The 21,002-nt window shown below is 42.1% G+C and overlaps 1 long non-coding RNA gene across 1 annotated transcript in view; it reads left to right on the forward strand.

Moving 5' to 3' along the window:
- LOC140225305 (uncharacterized) overlaps nt 1-20,807 on the forward strand; it is a 40,703-nt gene extending 19,896 nt beyond the window's left edge. The window contains exon 3 of the long non-coding RNA XR_011900428.1: nt 18,241-20,807. This is a non-coding gene — a long non-coding RNA (uncharacterized lncRNA). The remainder of the gene's footprint in view (nt 1-18,240) is intronic.
- The last annotated feature ends 195 nt before the right edge of the window (nt 20,808-21,002 follow it).

Here is a 21,002-nt window from a genome sequence, read left to right on the forward strand (position 1 = left end):
GTTTCTTCTCATCTGTGCGAGCGTTGTCGTTTAGTGCACAGTTTTGTCCTTTCCGGCTCTGGCAAAATTAATAATGGGCTAATATCTGTATGAAATCCGGCAACATCTCTTCACGTACGGCTTGCAAAAGCGCATCTTTCCGATTATTTCATCGAACTCGTTGAAGATCGTCCGCAAGAGCCGCACCAGTTGCATCTGCTGATGGCATGCAACTCGAAGGATTGCAGCTGGAGACTTGTAACTATGCATGGACCAATCAGATTAGAAATCGAGTTGTATGTTGTATTCCATACGTGAACGAATCCGAAACTCGTGCGGTGATCTTGCGACTTCGCAATTAACGCCGGTAAACGCTTTGCAATGAAAATTCTCATAGTTCTTGCAATGTCATCCGAAGGAGTTACGATTTATTTGTTTTAAAAAAACTGGAAAAAAACAATGAGTTTTGTGCGTAAAGAATTGTGTGCGTGTGTTTTTTTACTTTTTTATGACACCATTTATCAAGTTTACCAATAGCATTAGGAAATAGGATAGATCCACATAACTTTGATTTTGTGACTTTCTTATACAGTATCTTGGAGAAATCTTGAAGATATGGGGGACGTTTTGGATGGTCTGGGTGCCATTTATAACGGTTTTTTGGGGGAAGAGGAGGGGGGGGGGCGAGCCGCGCAACTACTCAATTATAAAAATCACTTTATCCGTGAAAATCTCCAGGAAATTTACTAACACTATGAATGACAAGGGTATAGGCAAGGAAGACAAAAGGGATATGAAGGGATCATATTGGCGGAAGCGGGTAGTTGCAATAGACAAGGGAGGTAGGTAATAGACTAACTAACACCAACCCACGAAAGACCCTATAGTTAGTCCATCATTTTCTCCCTCAGTCTATGGGAACCACCCATTTCAACTAATAAAATTCCTTCATTTCCGTTTGATCTTCTTTGTATATAGCTTTGTCCATCAATTTCAATAATCGGCCCGCAGTAGGGCCCGCGAAGCGCCCTCTGAGGCTTGGGCAGCGTAGCAGCCAAAGGGCAGACTCCTAGTACTTCCAATTCTCTCCACCCCACTGAATAATTTCCTGAATTTCTTGTCATAAACATCAGAGGTATTCCGACAATTTATTCGAAGAAACTGACCTGGATAGCGGGCTGTTTACTTTCATCGGATTCAAAACACTTTCTACTGGACGGAAAGAGTCGCTGCAAGAGTCGCTAGAGAAGGCTGGAGGGAAGAGTTGATCCGCATTTCATTTTCCCCTCGCTTCATAAATCCGATGCCTTATAAGATTATTTCATAGAGTAATCCGATTCGAATCATTGGTGATTTATCGAGTGGCTATTGTTGGCATTGCTCGCATTGGTCGATTGAGTCGGTTTGTTGGATCAATTACAAGTTTCGTAGATTTACGTTTTGATTAAGGGAACTTACGGACTGGCTCATGCGATACGTAGATGAGTCGAAAAAGGAAGGAAACCTAACACGTACTCTGCCGTGAGGAAAAAGGCCGTATGAACCTTCAGGCGTTGCCAAATCTCCTTCATTTAATCACAAATTTTCGGGCACATTCGTGAATATTATTCTGCGAATTTTTCGGAGGGTTTTACTCATAATTTAATCTGAACAACCAGAACATTACGAGGAAAATTTTCATTTAATTCCTCAAAATAAATATTTCCTGAGAGGCAATTTGGTAATATTTAAATGCTTTTACGACGTTTTTCCTCAGCACGGCAGTACTACGGATGACGTAAAGCGATATTTTAGATCCCTGCCGAGTACAGAGCTTTTTCGTGGGGGTTTCGATGATTCGAAAAAAGGGAGATGGTTTTGTATTAAGTATCTATGTAGTAATCCATTCGGACGGAGCACCAATACTACCGTGCTATAAGGAGAAACGCCGTATGAACATTCGAGAGTTGCCAAATTTTCCCGGGTTAATCATGTATTTTTCTAGAAAGTTATTCATATTTTTCCTTGACATTTTCAAGTATTTTAGATCAAATTGCGAACCAAATCTTCTGAAAAATTTGAATCAAAACATTAAAAGAATTCCCAGTTAATGCAGTCTTTATTGAGGGGAATCTGTTAACATCTGAAGGCTCATACGGCGTTTTTCCTAAGCACGGCAGCAGTGGCGTGGCGTGAATTGCGATGTATCGATTGTTATGCCATTGTTTATGGTAAAGAATCGATTATTAAGGTGTTCGCTGCGAACACCCTGTTTATCGATCCTTCTCCATAAGTTTTAATGGTATAACAATCGATATATCGCAATTCACGCCACGCCACTGCACGGCAGAATACCAACGAGCCCGCCCTGTCTGAGCCTTTCTCGGAGAAGCGATGCGAGCGCCGAGCGTGGCGCGGAGTTGCTGCTGCCTGCGCGCTGCGTGTGGTTCGCCCTTTCAGTTAAACTCGGGCATAATCAAGAGCAGCCAAGAGCCAAAAGGCCCCATAAAACTTTCACCTTCTTTTGCTCAAAACAGCTGATTTTGATCGGATACTGGTCTGCCGACCGCGACCGTCGTCGTCGCGACGTGTGTTCTATCTTCTATCCACTTATCCAGCTCCCAGCCCAGCGCCCGATCCGTCGCGTCGCGTCGGGGCCAAGCTGCTCTCGTCGCACAGTGGATCGAGTCAATCAGAGAGAAATATCACACATGAAATATCCGACTAAAACTGAAAATTTCAGAGTGTCTACACGTCCGGAATTTCCGGAAAGTCCGGAAATAGCACTGATTTTTGAAGGGCTGTCCGGAAGTACGAAAAAAGTGCGGAAATTCCGCAAAACGGTCCGGAATTTGTTTTAATTTATTGTCTTTTTCGTCGCAATTGCAAATTTTTGAAATTTTTCTAATTTCGTCAAATGGAGGTACTGAAGGTACTTTTCTGTTGGAGGAGGTACGGAATTTCTCGAAAAAGTACTGTAAAAGTACTTATTTTTGACCAGCCTGTTTTAGTAGACACCCTGAAATTTTGATGTTTAAGTCGTCACATTTTAGATTTTAAGGGGTGCCCCCAGAAGAAAATTTCACGAGGAAACCAATGAAACCATTTTTAGACCTTCAACGTTTTGCATAATCGGAGATATAAGCGTCTAAATTTTGTCCGACCTCTCCTATTGGCTCGATCCCCTGTGCGCCATCGGACTCGGAGGGGGTGAGAACTGAGAACTGCCCAGCGGCTCCAACTCCGACTTTGTATCATGGAAACTCACTGCCAAGCTCAACAATGCCGAACTGTGCCTTAAACATTTCTTTTACTCCACTTTCCTCTTTTTCTTCTTCCTTTAACCAGGGGATGAGACCTTTTCGTCAAGCATTGCACCATGCACCTATAAAAAAGACGAAATAAACTAAAAAATTATTTGAATCCCATTGATGCTTACTTTTCAATCGGACGTATTTCTGTCAAACGGAACTATGTGCATTAAGACTTGAGCCCTGGGACCCATAAGAATATATGAATAACAGGGCTCACGCCATAATGCACATAGTTCCGTTTGACAGAAATACGTCCAATCAAGTCCTAGAATATTGTTAGAAAGCTTCCAATTGTTCTAGCTGTCCATCGCTGGAAAATCATTCAAATTGATAGTCAATCGATGCTCGCATTCATTGTTTGCTTCTTACTTTGAAACTTTTTTTTTTTTTGAAGTATACACCTCGTTTTTTTCTTATTTTTTCTGTTTGACGTGTGACTGCGTCCAAGCATTGCTTACGTTTAATAATTACGTCTCCACGCATCAAAGAACGCTCGTTTGTCAGTACGTCTACTTTTCTGGCGCTGCGTTCAAGTCTCGGAAGTAATTCCTGCCATTTGCTGTCTTGGGTGATCTCTCGTATGGTCTAGAATGAGAAAATTTTAAATAATAATGTCTTAATGCGTCAAACAACTCGCGTTTGTCAGTATGCCTACTTTTCTGGCGCCGCGTTCAAGTCTCTGAAGTGATTCCTGCATTTTGCCGTCTTGGCGATCTCTCGCGCCTGGTGCAACATGAAGAAATTCTTAACGTTTAATGCGAGTTACTTTGATGAGTGAAGGAATCCGAACATGACAAATGGGATCTTGCGAGCGGAAAGGGGGAGGGGAGCTCAAGTCTTCCATTTAAAAAATACTAAATATACAAACAAATAATAATATCTTTCAATACAATTAAATTTCGGCAATTTTGCAGGTTTTCTGCGTTATTTTGTAAGAAAACTGGGGGGGGGGGGTGCTCACAGGCTTACCACACTGAAAAAAAAGTAGCTTAGATCAAGCATGATAATTCTTGAATTTGCCGCCAAGAATTTTCTTTATCTTGCTTTAAGCTGACTTTTTCTTGATTCAAGAAAAATAATGCTTGGGTTAAGCAAAAAAGTAGCTTATATTAAGCAGCAAACTTCTTGATTTGAGAAGAAATACTTCTTGGCGGCAAATTTAAGATTCTTTTTTTTCCAGTGTAATTAAAGAGGATCAGCAGTGACTTTCGCCAATCCCCAGGACAGTTTATGAGTTCAAACAAACTGCTCTATTACTTCCCGGTGAAGTTTTTAGAAAGAACAAAAGGCATGAAGAGAAAAAAGATGGAGAGAAGTGCGGAGAGTGAGTGCGACAACAGGGCGAAAAGGTGCGAATCGAAAGTTGCGGCCGGGGGTCCGGCGACTCGGGGCTCGGAGCGCGGAGCTTGGACGGAGGCGAGCTTTCTCTTTCTCTTTTCCACATCCAGATCGGCGTCCACATGAGAGGGACGGGGCAAGTGCTCACTCCATAAATCCATTAGCGGCGAGCAAGTGTAACACGGCGCGAGCTTCACTCCGGGCAGCAGGGACTAATTAACATCTTGACACGACCCTGGCCGACCGGGACCGACCGGCACCGCACCAGCCGCGGCCACCAACCACCCAAGACCTGTTCCCAACCCATCGTCGTCGCGCGCCGCCGCCGCTTCTCACCCGAACGGTTTCACTGTCACTCCCTCCTCCCTGACCTCCTCCCCCCCATCCGCCCATCCCTACCGTTTTGCATTGCTTGCCTCGGCCCAGAGAGGTAGGGGTATTTCGGTGGCACACCCCCAAAAAATTTTTGTTACGCATTTATTACACCTCAGAATACCTGTGTAAGGGAGAATATGCACATGTTGAAACACGGAGCTCTTAAAACAGAGTCAGTCAACCTTCCCACGCAAAAAACACCAGAAAAATGTTGGCATTTGTCATATTCTGATGCCAAACTAAGATGACTAAAAATTTTAATTAATGAGCATCCACCAGTGGGAATAACATTTAAAATGGTAGTAAGAAGGGCTTAATCAAAGCTTCTTTTACCACGGAGAGAAAAGAGAAAATCAAAATTTCCACAATTTTCGCGCGAGCTTGTCTCGCATAATGGAGAAAATCAACGACCCCTGATCAAGCTTTTGAGAAACATCACTGCCAAGTGGACTGCTTTTTGCAATTTGGAACTATAAATTCTGGCTCTTCTAGAAAAACACTTATGTACATAGGGAAACGAATGGCACGTACGTTGTTTTTAAACCGGGCTAGAATTTATAGTTCCAAATTGCAAAATGTAGTCCAAGTGTAAATCAGCGGCGTACTTGACCATCAGCATGTATGCGGTCATCATCGGGACCATGTTACTTCTTCACCGCACCATTTGCAACGGGCCGTCCGTCCATCAAAAGATGATCTTCTCGGAAACAGTTCCGGTCGTTAAGTTTCTCCTCTCCGACGGCGATGGGGGGGGGGGGGGGGGGGCGAGGGTCCACGCCGGCAGCATCCAGTTTCCTTTTGATGAGCGGCGAGCTTTTGCGTCTCATTTCCTCGCGGTTAATTGATTGTTGTCATATTCGTCGACGACTCCGAGGCGCATTTGCATTTCTGCGACCACTTTCCACTTCTTCCGACCTTGTCCCGTGGCGGTCGCGGCCCTTTCTACCTCCCCCTCCCCTCCTCTCATTCGCTGGAAGCCCCGCTGAGCTGGAGGGGGGCTCGTTTCCAGGTATTAGCTTTAATTAGCGACCGTGAACTTGACTGATTTTGTAAACATGATATCTCGACGCCTCGCCTGGGCGATGAGTAAGCTCATGTTTATTATTCTCACCGCGACTGAGAGTTTACCGAGTGAGATTGCACCATCGGGCTGCGCCCCTCTGCCACCTCGCGGTCCATCTCTCGGTAATATTACGGGCTCGTATAGAACAAAGTGTTTCCTTACAAAGTGTATGTGCGAAAGAAGGAGCAAATAAAGAAGGTTTCTTTGGTTGTGTTATTGTCAGGATCACTCGATTTCATTTGAGTGTTGCTTCTGAAAATGCCATAAATTAATGGTCTGTCATTTATTTTAAAGATTATCATGAACAGCCTTAATTTTTTTCATCTTGAAACCTTTAAATATATCATCAAGCGTCTCTTTCCGATTCTAGTTTGAAATTGAAGATCGAAAATGGTTCAAGCTGAGCGAAAGATTTTCCTCAACCCATTCGATCTACTGCGATGACGCTCTGAGCACACGTTAGATGAAAAAGTAGTGCATTGTAGAATATATCACTTTTCTTTTTATTGCGTTTGCAGTTTGAGACGGGTAGCATTGAAAGCAAACTAGAATGCTCGATTGCTCGTATGCTCGTGTAATCGTTTGTAAAGCAGACTTGGCAAGTTTATCATGTTGAACAAATCATGTCTTATGTCTTGTAGTATCCTCTCCCTCACCAAAAGTATCCTTAGAAGCCCTGTTGTGCGGGTTCGCTTTATTTTGAAAATAGCAACCCTGCACACGTATTTACTCGAAACTATCTCTGCATTAAGGATTCGGACGATCACTCACAGGGAGAGCTGTAGAGCTTGAGAGAGGGTTTCTGACCCAACTTCTGTGCACTTTTGCACAACCCGTCAATCAAACTGCAAATTGTAGGATTCCAAAGGCTTCTAATGTGTAAATACGTTGTTAAACGAGCCTTTACCTCCTGCGGATCCAATTTCTTGTCAGGGAATCAAAACTAATCCCGAATAATCGCCTCAAATCAGAAGGATCCTTCCGCGGATGGAAATTATGCAAAGACGCAGGTTGCAAGCGGGCCGATTCGGTAAATCGGAGTTAATTACAAGTCGGCCGAACAAAGAACTCAATGAGCACTTTGAAAGCTTATCATTTGTTCCATTAAACTGTTTCACTTGGGGGGGGGGGGGGGGTAATAGAGTTGTGGCGAGCGACGGGCATGAGCCTTGCGGGGGTGCCGGATGCCCGGATTTTCACGGCGCGGCGCGGCGCACAGTAGATCGAGTCAACAAGAAAGGTCGGACGAAATTCGGAAAACTTTAAACGCTCATCATTCCGTTTATAATAAACTTTGAGGTTCTAAAAGTGGTTCCTTTGTGAAATTTTCTTCTATAAGCACCTATTTAAATTTAAAATTTGATAGGATAAACATCAAAATTTGTAGTTTGAGTCAAAAATTTGATGTCCGACTTCTCTAATTGACTGGATCCGTTGTGCGGCGCCCGGGAGCCGGGCAATTTCCCGGCACGACTCGGCTTCTGCCCGAGCTATCAACGCGTGCTCCGCTTCGCCATCCTTCTTCTCTTCACTGTCGAGAATGCGCTCCTGCTACATTTAAAGTGTGTTACACGGTTTCCGCTTTCCGGACTGGAGGATGGCGCGTTGTCACGTGTGTCGCGCCGCCATCCGTCCCTCGACGTCTCATTTAATCGCAATTGAGTATTACCTTCTTACTGTCACGCCAAAAAAAAAAAAAAAAAAAAAAAAAAAAAAAAAAAAAAAAAAAAAAAAAAACCACCTTCAGGGCTATTCAAAAGTTACGCACCACTGGTAATGAGGGGGGTGGCCATGCATTTGAAATTTTTGAGTTGTACCGCTCCCCCTCCCCCTGAGGGGATCAAAAACTAGAAAGTTCCTAAAAATTCCCTCTCAAAATGAAGAAAAACGTCGCGAACGGCAAATCGATATCTGAATTAAAACTAAAGTTATGGTCAGTGGTGCGTATCTTTTGAATAACCCTGTATATAGATATACCGTCCGTTCCGGGCTCAGAGACCAAAACTTCCGGGTGTTGCTGCGATTACTCCGGATGCTACGCCCGGAACGCGAACGGTATGTCTGTGCAGCCCGTAAGTACGGCTTCCACGGCCGGAGTTTTTTTTTTTTTTCAGTGAAGCGCAGTCTTTCTTCGTTTTTTCTGCCTGTTGAATTCTAGTATGCTATTGGCAGTGCGTTCAAAATGCGCGCCAGCTCATCAAGAAGTTGGCGAAGAGACCTAACATATTTAAAATACATTAATCTGTGATACTTCTCTTTAATACTTCTGATGTCAAGGCACGGAGAACGATAATCGTTTTTCTATCATTTATTTTTTAGCGGGGGTGAAGTTTTCTCTAAATCGATAATTTTTTTTTCTCTAAACTGAATTTTAAAGTTTGGAACTACAATATCTGGCTTAGTTTAGAAACGACGTGTGTACCATTAGTTCTCTTATGCTGACGTGTGTTTTCATTGATAGGCTGGAAACTGTAGTTCCTGCGTCTAGTTCTTGTGTAGAAAATGTCGTCCATTTAACAGTCAACTCATTTTTCTGTATCTCTCTTGTGAGGCAGACCCATTTGGCAACTGGAATTCACGTCCTGTACGACCTAGGAGATCCATTATATTTTAGGTCTTCGGTTCGCAGTTGCAGATTCGTCTCGGATGTTACTTTTCCGCCGATTTTGCGGGTCTCGAGTTCCATGGCGGCACCAAACCGTGGGCAACCAAACCACTGTTCGGGTTCCCTCACTTATCCACGCACGCCGCCAGCCTTGTCTTTCGTGCGACCGGTTCAATTATTTTCTTATTGCTCAGGATTGTCAGGCAGTCTCATTTTTCTCAAACATGGCATCACTGGACCTATTCCTCTCTCGACTCTGCACTAAATTCATTAGAGCACCTGCATAGGTAGCTTTTTCGTCTATTTTGGAGGTTCGGTCTCACCAGCTTATGGAGCTCTAGGGGCCCAATAAGGTAGGAAATCTATGAACTCAAATTAACCAGCATAGCGTATCTTCACAGTTATTACTACCCTTTCCTCAACATCAATTAACAAATTATTACCTAAAGGACATATTAGACTTCGTTTTTCACCTAAATGTCCTCAGATTTGTGTAGGATTTTCCTCAAGTGTAAACATTGTCAGTTATTTTGGTTTGAATGTGAAGGTTGGCAGAGGGCTTTTATCGTGAGAATTGGAATTGTTTTGTGTGAGTGATAGTTTTTTCTTGCGACAGCCAGTTTTCATGTACATTTTTGGCACCAGGAACAGTGAAAATCGACGCTCGAAACATTTTCTTCCACTTTTTCGTCAGTAACGTCGAGGAAAATTTGTCGAACTTAAAGGCTCAATCAAAATTGTCCATTTCAAAGGCACCCAAATTCCCACGTCGTACTGTGGATCGAGTCAATCAGAGAGGTCGAACATAAAATTTTTGACTTAAACTGCAAACTTTGATGTTTATTTTGTCACATTTTAAATTTTAAGGGGTGCCTCTCGAAGAAAATTTTATGAGGAAACCAATGGGACCACTTTTAGAACCTAAAAATTTTGTATACAACGGAGTTTTAAGCTTATAAAGTTTCCAAATCTTGTCCGACCTCTCCTATTGAATCGATCCACTGTGCGTCGATAAGATGCGACTTCAGCATTTGTCCGGTTTTTTGCCATTTCCTCCCTTAAAATAATAATCGCTCCAAGTTCCGATCTTGGAAACTTCCAACAGTCTTAGGTTTGTGAAGCGGCTCTCGGAAGAGCATGACTATACGCTTCACTTTTACCGAACCATGGGCATGATACGGCTTGCAAAGTGGATTCCAGACCCGTGCCGTGCCCGTCTCGTCTGTATCACTCTATCGCTTTGTGATCCAGCCACCTCTTATCAGCGTAATTAACCCGTGACATACTGACATAAGACAACGAGGGGCCAATTTCCATCCTGCACACGCCTTGGATTCTCAGGCACTGTGCTGGGAGCGTGTCGAGATGATATTTTATGCCTCATCCGCACCTGCCACGCGTCTCCAAGTGCGATCGGTGATCACCAATTAAAAGATTCCGGAGAGCGATCAACCAAGCCCTAGACTCGGAGAGGAACGAAGTGATAAGCTTGAATATTGATAAGAAGTCTCACTCCCAAGGGAGATTTGTGCTGTGTCGACGCCAAATGTTGCTGGTAAAATAAGGACAATTAATTGAAGGATGGAAATTCAAAACCTGATAAGTGACCAAGTCTCGTTAAAAATTGTGCAACTGTCTCCCTCTTTCAAAGGAAAATGACCGGCCACTTAATGACAATTTTTATAAAAAAAAGAATACAAAAGAAAAATCAGCGTATTCTAAAACATTTAAAAACCCTGGGCCTTAGGTTTGGTGTCCAGAAATCATAACGAATTTTTTTACACGTATGAAAATCTTTCTACGTATGTCGAGAATGTATAAATAACTCAATTTTCCCGACATTAATAGCAACGTTTCTTTGGTTCTCAACTACTGACATCTCGATTCTTAAACTTGGATGGAAACGGAAGGCAATGCGCAGACCTGTTGGCAGATAATGTCACATTGAGCTTTTACGGGTTGAAATTTTAGTCATTCCTACACGGAGAAAAAAAACTTCGTGCGTGGGACCCGAAGTTTAGGTCATATGAATCTCTGAAGTTTTCGGATTGAACATCTGAACACTTAAGGTCTAGCTGTCGAAGTTCAGGTCAGAAATCTGAAACTTCAGTTCTTACATCTGAAGTACTTCGGGTTTCACATCCGAAAAACTTCGGTTCTCACATCTGAAGTACTTCAGACGTAAGAGCTGAAGTACTTCAGATGTATAAGAACTGAAGTTTCAGATGTCTAACCTGAACTTTGGCAGCTAGACCTTAAGTGTTCAGATGCTCAATCCGAAAACTTTAGAGATCCATATGACCTAAACTTCGGGTCCCACGCACGACGTTTTTTTCTCCGTGTAGTGTGTCGTTTATGTGAAAAGTTAATTCATTCGGAAAATGTATCGCATCAATACCTCGTGACGTTATCAAAGGTCGCAGGAAATCCAAAATGCCCACCTGCTCCGCCTGCTCGTGCCTTTTCCCTGCGGCCCGGCCTGAGAGGGTTCGGGATCCCCGAATTCTACGGCGCAGAGTGGCGGCAACATTGTGGCCGATCAAAATCCGGCTAATTGCGACCGCCAATTAGCTGTCCGCTGAAATTAAAGGTGAATTGAGGAGGTGAGGCCCCGAGATGGAATTCTTTGTGCTTTTACCGCGGCCACAGCAGAGCGCACAACAGCGGCGCTCTCTCAGCAGGTTGCCCGCTCGGTCCCCCTTCGTCGCGCGCGGGGGGGGGGGGGGGGGGGCTGTCTCGAAAAGCGAAAACTTAATTCCAGTAAATTATGATGGAATGGAGCTGAAGAGTGAATTGTGAAAGGCTTGATGAGTCTATGCGAAATCAATCGAGTTGAAGTGTCGGGTCGAGCCCCGAGTAGACCACAGTGGCGCAAACGTGTTCGGTGCTATCTGCCATTCCCATGCCTATTGGTTTGGTTTCGCCGTCTCATTTTCCTGCTTAAAAAGTATTTTTCCTTTGTAACTTTGGAAGGTAAACCTCTTCGTATTTATACAGGATGTCTAGCATCAGGATTTTCTCGATTTTCCCGACTCTATCTGGATTTGAGGTCAATCAGGATTTAATCACGATTTCGTCAGAATTTGAGGAAAAATCGGTCGTGAAATCAGGATTTGAGAAAAGTCGGCTGTCCGATCGGATTTTTTTATGCTTTCGCATACACTCATGCAGAAATTTCAATATTTCTCCGCAACAAATCAGGATTTGGAAAAATTATGAAATCAGGATTGCGCAGTCAAAAATCAGGACAAATCAGGATTTCCCAAAATTAAAAAAAAAAAACTAGACACCTTGTCACAGCAAAGTGAACCATGTTAACACTCACGACTTTCCCATGTCCATCTTGTAGAAAGTATGATAGTACCTATTACCATGTGCAATTGTGCAACTCATCGGTCAATCCTGAATATTTCATTGGTAAAATAGAGGCTTACGTGAGTTCAGGTGGATTTGGGGAGCTTCACTCGTTAACTAAACACTGCAATACCCGAATACTTTGATCCGATATACCCGAAATCCTCTCTGTACTCTGGGCAGATTAAAATAAAAGTAAGTCAAGCAGAAACATACGAACATACCTCACAACAACAGCGTGCTGAACTTCACAAGCAAAACTAAACACAGTGGCTTTCAGCATGTTTGATTTTTCCCTCTTTTCCTTTCAGGCCTCTTTGCGGGACGAGTAACCTTTTTCGGTCCATCTTAGCTCGCTCGGCTTTCTTCTGTTCCTCTTTTTCTCTTTGATGAATTTGACACGTGTCATATTTTTTCGCTTCGTCCCTCCTCCATCAGCGCATAAAATCCCACGATAAGCCAAGTCTGCAATGGAGGAGTTCTTTGTAATTAAATAATTGATTGCTCGTCAAATTGAAAGAAATTGAAGGTCACATCAAAGGCGAGCTGTCAAATTGAGCGGAAAAGTTGTTAATTTTTTAGTTGTTACGCTGTTAAAGCTGAAAGCGTCAGTACGGCAGGCATAGTGTCGTATTTTTTTGAATAAATCCCATGAAGTAGAAAAAACTGGTACGATCCGCCTGAACATCAAGTTTCAATGTATTAAAAAGGTTATGATCTTTTTGGAAACACAATGATCATCACGCTATTCACTGCTCAAACCATAGTTTCTCCCCGTTTGAATTAACGAATGGTTGGAAACGTTGAATGGTTTGCAGTAGCGTGATAGAGAAAAAAATAATTAGTGTGATAGAAAATATTATTCAAGTTACCTTTACCACGTATCGGCAAATCCTGATCATTACACTAAGTCATGCGTAACTTCGAAACATCGGGGGGTCCGATTGCCTCTTGTTTTTTGTTTTTCTACTTTTTTTCCACCAAAAATTAGTACAATTGGCACATTGCTTTCAACGACCACTCCAAACAAATATTAAGTTTGTCCCCTAAATAATTGACGTTTCGAAGTAAAACTTAGCAACGAGCCACATTTGACGGAGTGGATTTTACGATCGCAACGTATTGTTAGTGTTTTTCCCAAGGACGTCTCACGTTACGTATTGAAGCAAGTAAAGTTTTTAAGGCTCATTATATCCCATTCATCACTGTCTTTACAAATGGCACTCCGCCTTCTCTTAAAGATTGTATATTGCCACCTGCAGTCGCTGTTGACCCACCTCTGTCTCGCACTAATTCATGAGATTTGTCATGAAAGATTCACAGTGAGTTTTCTTTTTGAACAGTTCAAATGTGCCAGGTGATTTTAAGCCACTGATCCATCTTTGGCGTCTTTTTAATAAAAATTATGTCATGATGCTTCTTATATTCCATCTCAACTTTCAATTTTTTGGCAAATTTATCCTAATTTAAAAAAAAAGCCTCTTTTAGATGAGACGGGGGAAATTGAAAAGTAAGATTGACATCCCCCAAAAATATGACAGCTCGTCTTGTCATCATGAATTTTGGATCATTTTTTCATTCATTTAATTTATCTTTTCATTAAGATCATGTTTATCACGTTTTAATAATTCAGCACGTACGTTCAATTATTTCTATTCATACGATCAATGCTCATATAGTTGTCCTTGAATTGCTCTCCCAGTTGAAATCAAGATCTCTGAAAAATCTATCAGAAGTATTTCGTGTGCTTCAAGGAAACCGATTTATCGAATTCTGACATATTTTTTGATTGTGATTGATTTCAAATGAAGAAGATCTGTAACATCAAATGATGTCGCTATTTTACTGAGCATGATGTAGTGTTTGGAAGTTTGCGAACATCATTAATTACAGATATTTTTTTCTATATGTTTGTATGGGCTTCCCTCTAAGACTTGACGTTCTTAATACCCTAAATCTCATCACAATATGCACGACTCGTGTGCCTGTGTTTGCAACAAGTGTCAGTTTATGAGACGGTGAAAAATGTCAAATCGTGCCGTGGCATATTATATCAGGCGCTCTCCCAGTTTCGAATGGACGTATTTCTGTCAAACGGAACTATGTGCATTATAACGTGAGCCCTGTTATGCACGTATGCTTATGGGTTTCAGGGCTCATGTCTTTATGCACATAGTTCCGTTTGATAGAAATACGTCCAAATATGCACGGTTTCGGTGTTGCGACACTCATTCCATGAGTTTTTAAATGAGCCGAACGAGTTTTCAGAGTTTCTTTTTTTTAATTTCTTTTGCCAAGTCAGATTTTAAACGTAATGTTCAATTCTATGCGATACCCGCTTTTCGTTCAAGCACTGCCGGCAGAACTGAAACTTAACCCGTATGCTTCCGCAAGATAAAATTAATAGTACCCAAGCTCAGTTCCACTTTTTTCTCAACGCTTCACTCTTATTTTTGAAGAAGAAGGATATTTTCAACATTTGAATCTTAAAAGTCAAATGAAAGAAACCCTAGAAAAATTAATTATTACCGAGAACGGAATTAAGTGCCATTTTAATAATGTTTCATTTATCACACCACAGCGGTATGTGCATAGGTAGAGACAACTAGTCGTTAGCGGTTCACTACGGAATAGTTACGCGGTCAGAGACAATATGTTTTAGAGCCCGGCTCTAACAATTACAGAAAGGTAATGGAAAATTTGGAATTCAACGCAATTTTTCGTAATACTGATGGTTGATGAGCTACTTTGTTAAGAAAAAAAAACCAAGTGAAATTCGCTCAATGGTGACCAACGAATGTCCGGGTGACTTTTTTGCTGATTGAAATGCAATCTTTTGAAATCCTCTAATATCTGCAAATAGCAAAGCCATGCTGTGCTAACGCCTTGATGCAACTATACGAGCTTAGTGGTCGGCCGTGTTGCATAAACCAAAGCGTGAAGGCGTTTTTGCGCCCTCACAGCACGATGAGAAACTGGGACAATCCCAGTTCGGGATTTTCCTCATCCCTATCGGCTGAGCGCTTAATACTTCGAAAGAGAGAATACAGGATATCGGCGATCTCGGGAATCATCCTTATTTTAAAATCGATATTGATTAACGCTGTGTTAAAAATTTTGGAACTCAAGCATGTTTATTCTGTGCTCTGCACTGGAAAAAAAAACACATTGGATCTAGAGTCTAGACTCTTAAAAAGATCGGCAAGAAAAAGAACTCTTGATTAAATCAGAATCTAGCTTAAATCAAGAACTAAGCCTCTTAATTTAAGCGGATTTTGTTTTGATTCAAGCAAAAATCCGATTGAATCAAGAGTATTTTTTCTTGTCAATGTTTTCAAGAGTCTGGACTCTAGATCCAATGTGTTTTTTTTTCCCCAGTGTGAAGTTAGCATATTGTCGTGGAAAAAATCTGCCTGTTGGTTCCAAACGCACGACAAGGAGGCGTCGTGTTCGCCTGGCCTGTATGTCCTATGCGGCGCGGCGTGGCGCAGGATAAATTCCAGAGACGCCCAGCGAAATTTCGAACAATACGCTGGATTTTATGATGGCGGCCATTCGTTGGAGACGTAGACAATGAACAGCGTCGGCGGCGTCCCGACGCGGGTCCGCGCAAACGTGTCAAGCGACCGGAAAAACGCGCGATGACACCGCGCCCATTGTTGCTGGATTAGTTATTCTCGCGGAATGATTTTTGATGAGATCGTTAGTGTTTCCTCGGAAAACTGGCAACGGAGCTGCATCCCGACCACAGATGCGTCTTCGGAGGCGTCGGGAACGCGCAAGGACATTTTAATGACGAAATGCGCCACATTTTCGCACCTCGTTCTCAGAGCTCAGGCGAGACTCATAGGCTTCTAACATCGCTTTAGGGGAACCCATTGCGATAGTAAGCAAACATCGAGGTATCGATCTTTATGGAGAATTTGTAGGTGTTCGAAATTCAGTGAATTTCACGACTAAGATGAAACTACCAAGAGAACTGAGCTCGAGGATATCCTTGGTTTCTGAATTGAACAATTATTGGAGAAAACATGACAAAATAATCGAATCTGCTAAAATGCACATGTTTTAATAGGAAATGCCGTCAGATGACGTCACGAGGTGGTAAATTTTCTCAATTTCAAACTAATCTCTCTACAATCAATATCAGAAAAAAATGATATCAAATACTGCGAACTCAGCTCATTCAACTCTCTCAAATGAAGCAACTTTTGAGCGAGATTAAACATAACTATTTATTGAAATTCACTGACTGAATGGCTCCTTTCGGCTCCGCTGTATGTTTTTGGCAAGCAAAGCGCAGTCATTTTAATGATATTTTCATCGGCCCTTGGATGCTGAAGCCCGGTCAAATTGACCCGAGGTTTGCTTATAAAACACGAGCCCCGAGGGTTGTACGGGACCGGCTTATACGAGCACTTGATGTAAGATTGCAAATAGGTATGTACATTGTAAAAAAAGAATCTGACATAAAATTCACAATACAAAAAAAACTATTGGGTCTCGTTTTTCAACTCCCGAATCCGAGCGACAGCATTGAGCGGAGCATTGCGAGTTCAAGCTTCGCGCAATCGCGCCTTCAATTTTGCACACGCAACACGGACATCCATCATGTACGAATAGTTGTATCTCTGCGCCGTCGTCAACGCACGGCCTCTCCCTTGCTCTCATCCATATAATTTGGTTTCTTTACTCTTACTCTCTCTCTTCTCCCGTTCATTAATGAATTTTCCGCATTTTTCGTGGTCATAATTTCTTCTTCTTACTTTGCCATCGCTCAAAAGGGCGCGTATCTGCCAATGGCAGATTGACCTAATGGCCAGTTCGGGCCTGGATGGGTACCGATGGAAGATGTACTAAACATGTGTCTCAAATTGTTATCATAAATCCTGCTCCATCTTTATTTTTTAAAAAGAGTCTAATAGTATTTTACCAGAATCACTTACAAAATATTTCAGGTAGTCCAAAAAAAGAAGAAAAAGGAACTTACATTCGTCTAAAAATTAAGAACTAGGAGATTTCCGTGGATTAGAATGAAATGTGGTCGAAAGTTCACAAATTTGCAAACACGACATGAGTCTTTCTCGTTTCACCGCCGATTCTCTTCGAGTCTAAGGCCAGAAATTTTTTCGGGTCGTACTAGTCAGGCAAAAAAACACTAGGAGAGTCTGCAGTGCAGTGGCGAGACGTGAATAATCGATTATCGATATTTCCCCATTTGAAGCTATGGCAAAGAACCGATCATTAAGGTGTTCGTTGCGAACACCCTGTTTATCAATCCTTATCCACAGGTTTAAATGGCAGACCAATCGATACATTGGAAAGCACGCCTCGCCACTACTGCAGTGGGATCGGGTGCTTTATCAACATTGCTCTTAACTTGTCCCGGCTGAACCGCGATGACTTTTCCAGGACACTTATTTTTGCCAGATTGTGCTGAAAATTTCGCACTAATCCCTTCAAACGCTATGTGAAGTATCCTGATTTTTTCACCCAGTCTGGCAACTTGGCAGTTCTTGTGGCAGGCGCTAAGCGGTGTTCGACTCGCGAAAATATTCCTAAGAGGTCGACGGCTGCCCCCCCCCCCCTTATTCCCCTATTCTTCCACCGTCGCCCGCTTTTGAATTTTGTAGAACTCCAAACATGGGAGGTCACGTTTTATGCATCGCCCGCGACTTCAAGCGTTGCGAAGGTGGCACCACGTCGCCTTCATTTTTTTTATTTTCGACTTTTTTGACTCGTGAATTCTCTAAAAGAGGGATCATTTATGGGGGAAATTTGCCGTTTTAAGGAAATGAGACTTATTTTATACCTTGCATTCTTCTTTGTAGATTTCTAAGGTTCCGAGTCCCCCTCCCAAGCCGATCATTAATGAGGCTCTTTCTTGGAAATTGCCCCCTTGAAATTCTATTTTCACGATGATGCTGCTATCAAGCACACTTTTAACTTTTTTTCATATAGGAATTCAGTGATTTCTTATCTTCTTTGAATTCCTGAAATCCATAAATATTCTGTGAAAACTTCAAGCCATGATGTTTGTTCGGGCTCCCTTTAAAAAAATAAAATAGCGGAGATTTCGAAACGCCACAATCGAGATACGAATTTTAGCAGTTTCACTGTCGACATAAGGCTGTTCACACTAAATTTTAAAGTTTTTTTTGGAAATTACGTCATTGTATACTGACTAAAGGCCAAACTTTATTAATATTGATTGTTTTTCTGTTTTGTTTCAGACCGTAAGTACCATTACTACGCAACTAAAGTTTTGCCGATTTCACCTTTGGGTGAGTTTTTTTCATCCTGTCAATCATCGAGGTAGCGCATAGTGATCGGAACTTTAAATGAATTTTTACATCATTTAGTCATTAAATGTCGATTATAAACGATGAACAAACTGAGTATCGTGTATCAGAAAGACAATCAATATGCAGTGCACAGGGTTGCCACAGTCAGGAAATACCGGGAAATGTGAGGAAATTTTAAAAAGTCAGGGAAAACCCGGAAATGTCAGGGAAAATGACGAATGTGTCAGGAAAAAACAGTTAAGCCACCCTCATTTTCTCTCTAGAAGGGGTGTCACATTTCAAACAATACACTTTTGCCTGAAATCAATTTAAAATTAAGTCTTTTTAACGATCCAGCAGATCTTAAACTGTCAGGGAATTTTACCAAAATGTGCCTGGGAACTCAGGGAAATCTAGTTGTTAAATTCTGTGGCAATCCTGAATGCAATGAAAAATTGCAACTTCTTTAAATTTTATGTCTTTCAATGAACCGTGTGGCTTGAATCAGTAGATAGGCAAAATATACAACACCCCCTTGCAGTAGCAGTAAGTGTATCTTGTAATCGCAATTTATCGCTATCTACGCTACTTAGGCCGCGTTCTTACTTGGGAAGGTAAAGAAAACTAACCCATCCTAGCAAAAAGCATGAAGCATGTCTCGAGGACGGCACCGAACAAGAGCTCAAGAAAAATCCCACGAGACTGAAAGAAAAAGCGTGCCTTTATACCGCCGCTCCTCTGACGTTAGGGCGCATCTCGATTTACTCATGAGCCCGGAAAAGCACGGTGTTATGTGGACATGAGAGCTCACAAGGGATATTGTGATACGCCCTTTCGTCCGAGGCGCGACGATACTAGCAGCTTTCGCGGATGATACGTGGACGTGGACGAATGCTGCCGTTGGCGGGCACGCGGGCAGGCGCCACTCGCCAGATCCAGCCAGCGGTGCCGTCCGCTCGGAATCGCGCACATTTCGCACCGCGAACAGAGTTGCTAAAAGAAATTTCTTTTTCCCTCATGAAATTTCTTTCGACCGACAAAATGTCAAACATTTTCTCTCAGATTCAAGAAAAAGTAAAATACCTACCTACTTACTGATCTCAAAATCTATCACTTCAAAGTTCAAAAATACAGGTACTCTACTTATGTATCAAATATTTCCTATTTAAAAAAAGAAATACGTTAGCGAAGGATATTGTTAATTCCTGATAAATCATTTAAATTGTTTCAAGGATAATAGTTTAAGATCCCTCCCTCCCTTTTGTACCAGGAAATAAGGTGAAACTATTAGGGGGTACTAGTCTTTATAGTCAAGAAATTTGTTTTGTTCCAAGTATGAAAGCTAACGTCTTACCTTATCCGTAAAATTTATTTTGGTGTTCAACCAGTGCGGCTGTGTGTTCAACCAAAATTTGAGAAAAAAAATTAAAATTATGTTTTTGCTGTTTTACTCAACTTTCTGAGCATTTCTAAAGTTCCCTTTCACAGTTTACCACGTGTGTATAAAGAGACTTAAGGAGATTCATAAGTTTCTAGGGTTTAATCCTGAATTCTGAGTGTTAAATGAAATTTCTTGAAATTTCCTCATGAAATTTCTTTTTATAATCTTTCACGAAATTTCTTGACTCTGACCGCGAAACAGTTCACCTCCGCGTTTTTTGCGCAAAATCGGGCAATGTCAGAGTGGAGCATCCCAGCAATCCAACCCGCGCGCGGCTCCAACATAAATCACTGGTCCCCGCCCCCCGCCACCAGCGCCGGTGAGTGGTGAGCCGGCTTCGATTTCTCCCGTTTCCATTTTTCCCCCGGTGTCCCCCGTTGAAAATGAAACACCTTCCCAAGGTCGCCGCAAATTCCGAAATCGACTTTCTAGGACGCATCGTAAAATGCGCTCCCGGCGGGTCCTCAGCGGGGACGGAATAAGTGCCGGTGGAGTGTTTTGCGATGTATCGTTTGATCTCCCATTTAAACCTATAGATAAGGGTCAGCAAACAGTGTGTTCGCGACGAAGACTGTAATAATCGATTCTTTACCATAGCCTCATATGGGGAAGTATCGAGAATCGATCATTCAGGCCTCAAGCTCTCCGCTTTCAGGTCCTTTGGCTCGGGCCCCTCGCTTTAGCGGGACCTGGACGATATTTCCAGATTTTATGTATAGCCGAGCCAGAGGTAGAAAGTGGAATTTCTCGTTTTGAAATTTTACGAATTTTGAAATTTGTTAATTTTTTTCGAAATTAATAACGAAACCTTCGGAAGTCCGTAAGCGTTAGAGATGGTCTTCCTGTTGATGCGGCAGTGTTATGCTACCTCGATGTGGTGCTGCATACGAAGGGGGGGGGGGGCACAAAAAGGATCTAAAGAGAACTTTAGTCCCAACCTAACCTCTAAACCAAACGAAAACATTTGCAACTCGTGAATGATTTAGGCTCGGGGTGAAAATTGTCAAAATCGAAAATCACAAAAATAGAAAATTTGGAGGGGCTTGGAGGACAAGGCGCATGAGTGCAGTTTTTTTTTAAAAAATCGAGTTATCCATGATTTCACAAATAAAACTAGTCTTAATGCATATTTTGTGAAAAATTCGCTCCCAAATTCCAATTTTTAAGCGTCATTAAGTCAATTTGAACTTACTTTCCGCCATGAGGATCCATGTAATTTCAAAACTTCCAACACGTATTTCTCGAAATAGCAAAAACTGTATTCATGCGC

Source organism: Bemisia tabaci, chromosome 1 (genome assembly GCF_918797505.1).
Source record: "Bemisia tabaci chromosome 1, PGI_BMITA_v3".
Classification (NCBI taxonomy): domain Eukaryota; kingdom Metazoa; phylum Arthropoda; class Insecta; order Hemiptera; family Aleyrodidae; genus Bemisia; species Bemisia tabaci.